General features: G+C 36.3%; 1 pseudogene; it reads right to left on the reverse strand.

Moving 5' to 3' along the window:
• Window positions 1-153: 153 nt before the first annotated feature.
• On the reverse strand, window positions 154-7,075 carry LOC113072574 (BTB/POZ domain-containing protein 9-like; annotated as a pseudogene).
• Window positions 7,076-7,581: the final 506 nt, after the last annotated feature.

Below are 7,581 nucleotides of genomic sequence, written 5' to 3' on the forward strand. Positions count from 1 at the left end.
AGATGTCTAATAACTGAGAGTATTTAAAAAACACTAGGTCTGTAATACTTTTATTATAATGTTTTTTAAAGTTATCTGAACGTAATAAAATAAGTGCACGTGACAGTCATTCTTATATTCACCATCATCTTATAATCAGCTCAAGTTTTTCTCATTATAAATATAAAGAGTTCTTTTTTTAGCAGCACGTAACCTTGAGAACACAACTTTTCAAGATGAGTGTCTCAAGTGTGTCTTTTCATACTTCCATCCACAGTCTATATAGGCGGAGACATGGAGGGTTTTTGGGACATCAGGCTCTGTGAATTTGAGTTCTGGGAGCTGCATTCTGGTTTGAGCTGATCTGGTCCAGGTCTTCCTTCTTTAACAACCATGTCCACCTGTGCGGGGCACTCAAAGTGAACGCAGTGGAAGACCTAGCGGAGAAAGCATAGAGGAATATGTTCATCCGATTTTCCTTTTTGGGTGAAGTATTCCTTTGAAGTGAAGCTGGAAAGAGTCACAGAAAGTGTCCAGAGAGCACTCACCTCGTTAGCTGTGTTTTGAGTTCCCACAATACGAATAAAAGGATGCAGGCTGTCTGTCAAATGTTAGAGGTCTGCCACGACCTGTAGGAATTACATGCGAAAACAACCTTTACAATTATAACATAAACACTGGGAAGATATAACATAAAAATGATAAAACAGGGTGAATAATGAGATGATAAAAAAAGAATACACTGACCTACACGCCACCTTAGTGCAGTCTACCAACTCTCCACCCAATGCTGCTGGTCTGTGGACAGCTCCACGTAATAACTATAGCTCCTCTCATCACAGTCCCATAACAGCAACCTATAAACACACAGATTTCAAGACAGAGTCAAAACATCAGTTCTGAAAGGCATTCAAGGGTAAATATAACTTGAAGGAAGGAAAATTATTCCTTTGAACAAAAATGTGGATGTCTAGAAACTGTCCAAAGTAAAAATGTAATTACAAGCCAGACCACATTAAATACAGGTTAACCTGTAATGAGAAAAAAACTTGTTCATTCTCCCACCAATTATTCTTGTTTATAATCCCACCACAACATGTTAAGTCAATGAAAGTTCAAGAGAAGTTTAGAAACCACACCCAAAAGACCTAGCACACTTCTGCTGTTATGCATTTACAATGTCAGTTTTCCTATTACCGGTAAGTCTTGATGTTAATAATTTAGCATTACTCTGGGCCTCTACAATTCATGGTGATATTAATCAGGTTTTATTTTTATTTAAAGTTGAATCTGGGGTGATTTTAAAGAAGATTCTAATTTACTTTTGCTTACTCTTCCAGATGTTCTCCAAATCATAATTTTGTCAGTAGGATTGTCATTTTAGTCCTTGAGTCTGTTTAATGTTTTAGTCTTGCGGCTACGTTTTTGGCTACACTTACCTTTTTGATTTAGCATTTTAAAACTGAGAATTTTCTACTGTACTGTTTTTATAGTATTATTATGTATTGTCTTATTGAAATGTTTTATTGTTGTGTTTAATAGTGCTATGTAAATAAAATTGAAATTTTGAAACTGTGTGTATTGTATCATTTATTAAATTGCCTTGCTTTCTTTTTTTTCTATTTACTTCCACTGTAAGTGCTTTTGGTTCCACTGTAATTAGATTTGAGATCTGTGGCAGAGCAGGTTTTTTGACAAATAACGGATTCAATTTCTGTTTGTTCCATTCACTGTTCCATTACTTTTATGATACTTCTGTTTAATTTTATGAGCTGGACAGAGTCTGTGAATTTACTTTATTATCATCTAAGCATAATTTTTTATGTTCATGCCGCATTGACATGAGTGTGAATAAATCATGACAGAATTATAACCTTTAACTTCTACTGAACCCTGAACATAAGCTCTCGTACCGCATTGAGCTCAGCATGTAAGGCTGAGCGAGCTGGATAACGATGGCTCCAGAGCCCAGCTGGTGGCAGGTGTATCCCGAGTCCCAGTCATAGTGGCTTGTGTCCCCATTGAGCAGGGCGTTTCTGCTGCGACTCACACCCTCGATCACACTAGCACATCCCTGCACGGTCGCCACGTTCTCTCTGGGAACTGCAAGGAGACATGAGTTTCAGTAGCCAAGCTGATATGTAGGAGTAACTTCCTGAAAATAAAAAAAACTGCATTACCCAGAAGGCCTTTCTCCAAGGTAAAAGGTTGGTGTGTGTACATGCACTCCAGAGCCACTAAGTGAAACACTTTGTTGACAGTGTTATGTGTCCCTACAACACGAATAAACCTGAATAAAAAAGCAAACCAGAGATGTTAACGAACGCAGACAATAGTTAGCAATATAACATCTTAAAACACAGTAATTCTTTTATGTGTTATGCATGAGATTAATGCATTAAATTGAACAAAAGTAATAGTAAAGGTTTTTAAATTGTTATTTCAATGAAATGCTGCCGTTCTGAACTTGCTATTCATCAAAGAATCCATTACATTTATATTCTACATACAAATGTGCATACAAAAATCACACTTTGGGGATTTTTATATCACTGGGCAAGAAGTAAATCACCTGGAACAAAAATTTGATTTGTGAATGCAAAAGCTCTTTTTTGCCTTGCCTTCATTTCAATGTAATTGTCTTGATTTTTTCAAAAGAGGAAGTTGTACAACAATATAATGTTTTTCAAAGATGGTTTTGTGTAACATGTTGTACCTGCAGACTCGTGCTGGGAAATAAAGATGCTGCCAGGAGCGGCACAGGGACTTGGAGTGATCCACCACACGCACCCAGTCCAGCTCATCCATAGACACCTCGATATAGTACGAGTATGACCTGCAGATAAGAGAGAGAAATAATATGCCTGCATGGTACATATAACAAAAAGTATATTGCATATTTAAAATGAGCCAAGTTTAACAAGGATGATGATTAGTTATTGTGCCTTGTATCCAAAGCTATTATACAGGTGGAACTCATCAGCATCTATTCTCATTCCCTTTAAATTATATGAAAAAGAGAAGCATAAAAAATCTCTTTTGTGTTTAGAAAGACATAAAGGTAATTAATGTTGGAAGGATTTATTTCTTTAATATTGCATTACCTGCTGTCCTTGTCCCACAGCAGTAGACGTATGTGGTTGATGATGAAGGATTGACCCAAACGGACCTGGATGCCAGTGGCCCGTCCGTCTTCTTCTATGGGGTGTCTTGAGAAGCCATGGTCCAGATCATAGTTCTGCGTGTCTCCGTCCAGAAGAGTAGACTTCATCTCACCCTTCACCACCACAGCGCCGTGCTTCATAGTGGCAATGTTCTCCTCGGGGACTACAACACACAGCACAGCAGTGGAAACATTTGACATTTTTGATTAATGGCACAAATTTCCTTTTGGGGTGGAGTATCCCTTTAAAGAAAATAAAGTATTACCTCAAATTTAGCATAATAAATTGTTTATATTTTTCAGACTATAAGTCGCACTTCAGTATAAGTCGCATTTATTTAGAACCAAGCACCAAGAGAAAACATTACCATCTACAGCCGCGAGAGGGCGCTCTACGCTGCTCAGTGGTAGACTACAGGAGAAATGAGCAGCATAGAGCGCCCTCTGGCGGCTGGAGACAGTAATGAGACGGTTCAAGTCGCAGGACCAGCCAAACTATGAAAAAAAGTGTGATGTTATTACATTTTTACATAAATATGTCTATTATGGAACAACATTATTTCACCCATACTTTGACATTTTATTTTCATATATATAATTTGAAACATTAAAGCAGACACTCGATGTGTATAAAAATCATTTTTGTAATTGAATTTGATGCGGACGCCAAACTGTGACGTCTCCTTTTTGACCTATGTATCTACAGACTGATGAGCGGAGAGAAGTAAACGCACTGAGCATGCCGCGGTAGTTGAGGTCCATGTCTCTGCTCTCCGAGCGGGTCTGTATGGCATCTAGCAGGTCGTCCGGGCTGAGGAGGCCCGAGGGACGAACCACATTCAGCATTTCAGAGAGGGTCATCAGGGGCAGGCGCACTGCTGACATCACTTCCTTCGCTTCTGGGCCATTGCCGTTGTGGTGACACCAGCGACAGAGGGCCTGAAATATCTCCTTCTCACTTGCAGCGAAGGAATCTCTCCTCACAACAGTCAACAGGGCAGACTGCAGAGAGGAAGAAGAGGAAGAACAGCCATGTTATCAGTGTTTGGGAACTCTTTACTCTGAAAAGTAATGTATCACAATATTGCATTACTTCCTAAATAAAGTAACTAATTACTTAGTTACTTTCTATTGAAATTAATGCATTACGTTACTTTTGCGTTACTTTTTAAATCTGGGCTGTGCTTGCTTCTTTGCTTTTAATATAAAAAGTTATATTTTTGGCAAATGTAAAAGCCCTTTCCCACCAAAAGCCTCAGGATGAAGGAAATGTAAATTCCCATCTGTACAGTAGAGCACAGAAGAAGAAAGCTCAACTCTCTTCAGCAATTAAAAAAAGAAGAAATGTTAACTTAGATATTTTTTTGTAAATTAAAAAGTAATGTGTTACTTTACTAGTCACTTGAAAAAAGTAATCTGGTTACATAATTTGCGTTACTTGTAATGCGTTACCCCCAGCACTGCATATTATGTATTAATCATAACCGTTATGTTTTAAAATGATCTTATTTTCTATCACTCACCTTTGAAAGTGTGAGAAAGCCGTCTGACTTCAACACTTTGATGGCGTTACGATCCATGTAGGCCATGCAGGCCTCGGCCAAGCCGTTCAGACAGTACAGACTAGCCACGTCAAACACCAGACAGATGTTTTGTGTGCTCAATAAAGTGCGGAGAAACTCACATATGGAGCCCTCTAGTGGTTGGAGGCCATAGCGGTGCGCCAACCCCAGGAAATCTAACAGAGTCTCTTCCCTGGCTGCACTCAGGGTGGCTCGGCCCGTGTACAGGTACCGCAACAAGAGAGAAAAAGCCTCGGCACGTGTTTCCTCCAACCTAACCTCCGCCTGGTCCCGGGACTCTCTCAACCCTCCATACAGCAGAGCCCTGAGGAGTCAGAACGAAAGAGGTTGAAATGAAGGAAGAATTTCACCAAGGTTAGGTTACAAAGCCTGTTTTATTAACAAGAAATTAATATTCTACAAAAACTCTCTTTGCAACACTGACACTGTTATGTGGCTCAAAATGTGTCACTCATCAATATGTGTAACAAAATGATTCACAAAGAATAGCTGATGTTTTTATAATGTAAACAAAGCTCTTGTATTTTTATTTATTTATTTATTTATTTTTGATTTTATGATTTTGTGTAGAAAACAATTACATTTTTTTTAAATATAAGCATCAAATTCTCATTCTAAATCGATAATTCTATCCTGATGCATGTACAAATTTAGGGAATACTTTACAATAATTTGTAAACTTGTTAACTATATTAACGATTGAAAAACACATTTCTAAGCCATTTATTAATCTTAGTTCATTTAAAACACTTTCTCATACATTATTAATTTTAAAAGTTGTACATGTTGTGACCTGAAATAAGATGAACTAGCTATATTCATATTACTTAACATTAACAAGATTAATAAATACTGCAGACAAATTACTGTAATATTACTGTAAAGTGTTACCAAAATCTATTAATGTAGCTTCAGGTGACCCAATTCTATTTATAACAAATAACTGCATCACATTTGTCTCATTATTTCTCTCAATGTTAAAAATCACACAGAAATTTGAATTAAAAAATGGATAAAGCATGTGTTTTACAGAAGGACCCAGCTTCACTTTGGTACCATGTGGATTCTGTTCTTATCATAAGCAATTTTTTATTTCTCTCAAGAAATGTCTCAATAGACATGCAGCATCTCTCAAATGACCTGAAATACTGGCAGCGGGCCGCTAGAATGACTCTGTGTGCAGGAAAGCGCTTCTCCTCCACCACGAAGGTGACGTCGCTGTACTCTTCACCGGGAACTAAAGCGCCGAGCTGCTCTGAAAGGAGATGGAGGTGATCGATCTCAGACGCGGAGCTCAACGGACGAAGAGGATGACTGTCGCTCATGATCACTGTCGGAGAACAAATTTGACAATCTGACCATGGTACAATGAGAGATTCCTACTGGACAGGACATTTTTTTTGCTATTCATAGGTCTTAATATATCAGTTTCCCCCTTCATCGGTCACTTTCTATACTGTTGGTGTATTTATTTTAAAAATGGTTTAAGCTGGTTTGTTTTATTTTAAAACACTTAATCATAGTTAATACAATTTCACAAAAACGTAATTTATAGAGTTTGATAAATATTAGTTAACACTCTTAAAGCTTCAAATACGATATACATAAAAGAAGAAAAATGCATAAATGGTCTAATCACTATGATTAAACACCTCAGCACTAAAGATATTTGTCACTAAATCAACATACATCAGAACATCAATGAGATCATTCAATGTCAGTCACAAGATGAATGATATATTGCTCTGTTAGTTAGTTAAAAACTATTAAATAAAGCATGATTGCATTAGAAAAATGTGATGTTATCATAGTGTTATCATTACACACTTCTTATTATATTTCCTTGCATTTCTACATAACACACATGTACACACAAATATCATCTATTGTGTATTATATATATATATATATATATATATATATATATATATATATATATATATATATATATATATATATATATATATATTTCCTATTTACTTATTTAAATTTGTATTTGTTTTTATTATATGTGTCTTGTCACTGTCATTCTGTTGCACTCTGGAAGCTTCTGTCACCCAAACAAATTCTTCGTATAAGTAAACATAGCTAGAAATAAAGTTATTTCTGATTTCTGATTCTGAAAACTCAATCATAACGAGAATATGTCTGTAGGCCAACAACACTCACCCACACTAAGGCAGATTCAAACTGTCTCCGGCAGAATATACCTTGAAGAAACCTTTATTGATTCCAGTGAATATATGTCAAATATATACTTAAATTAAATATGTTAAATACACATTTATTTAGAGCTACGGCTCCATCTGTTCCACGGCATAAACACCTACCGGATGTTTTTAAGGTAGCCGGACGTTACGTGACGTGTTAATGACGCAGCGCCTCTAGTGGATGGAGGAGGAATAATGCTTTACATGCTCGTGAGAACCAGAAAGAAAAAAATAATAATTATATATATATAAAACTAATTTTAGCCAAACTTTGTATAAAGATGATTCTCCAGAATTCTTTTATGAAAGCTATAAAATAATGATTTGATAATACTATTTTTATGGAATATGTGCATAAAATGTCCATAAAAGGGTATTCCAATTCTATACAATGTATCTAATTTGAAAATTAATGCGTTAAAACCATAATGAAAAAAGAAATGTAATAATGGGAGTAATAACCTGGCAACATTTTCATGAGAATATCTCATATTTCATAGGAATATTTATCTATCATTTCTTTCCCAATTGAATTGTCTCCCCAACATGCCATTTGTCCTGGTTTCCTCTACGGAAGACATGGATGAAAATGATGCCCAGTTTCAAAACAAAAAAAAATAATATTCTGATTAGAAACCATCACATT

Source organism: Carassius auratus, unplaced genomic scaffold (assembly GCF_003368295.1).
Source record: "Carassius auratus strain Wakin unplaced genomic scaffold, ASM336829v1 scaf_tig00009534, whole genome shotgun sequence".
Classification (NCBI taxonomy): Eukaryota; Metazoa; Chordata; class Actinopteri; order Cypriniformes; family Cyprinidae; genus Carassius; species Carassius auratus.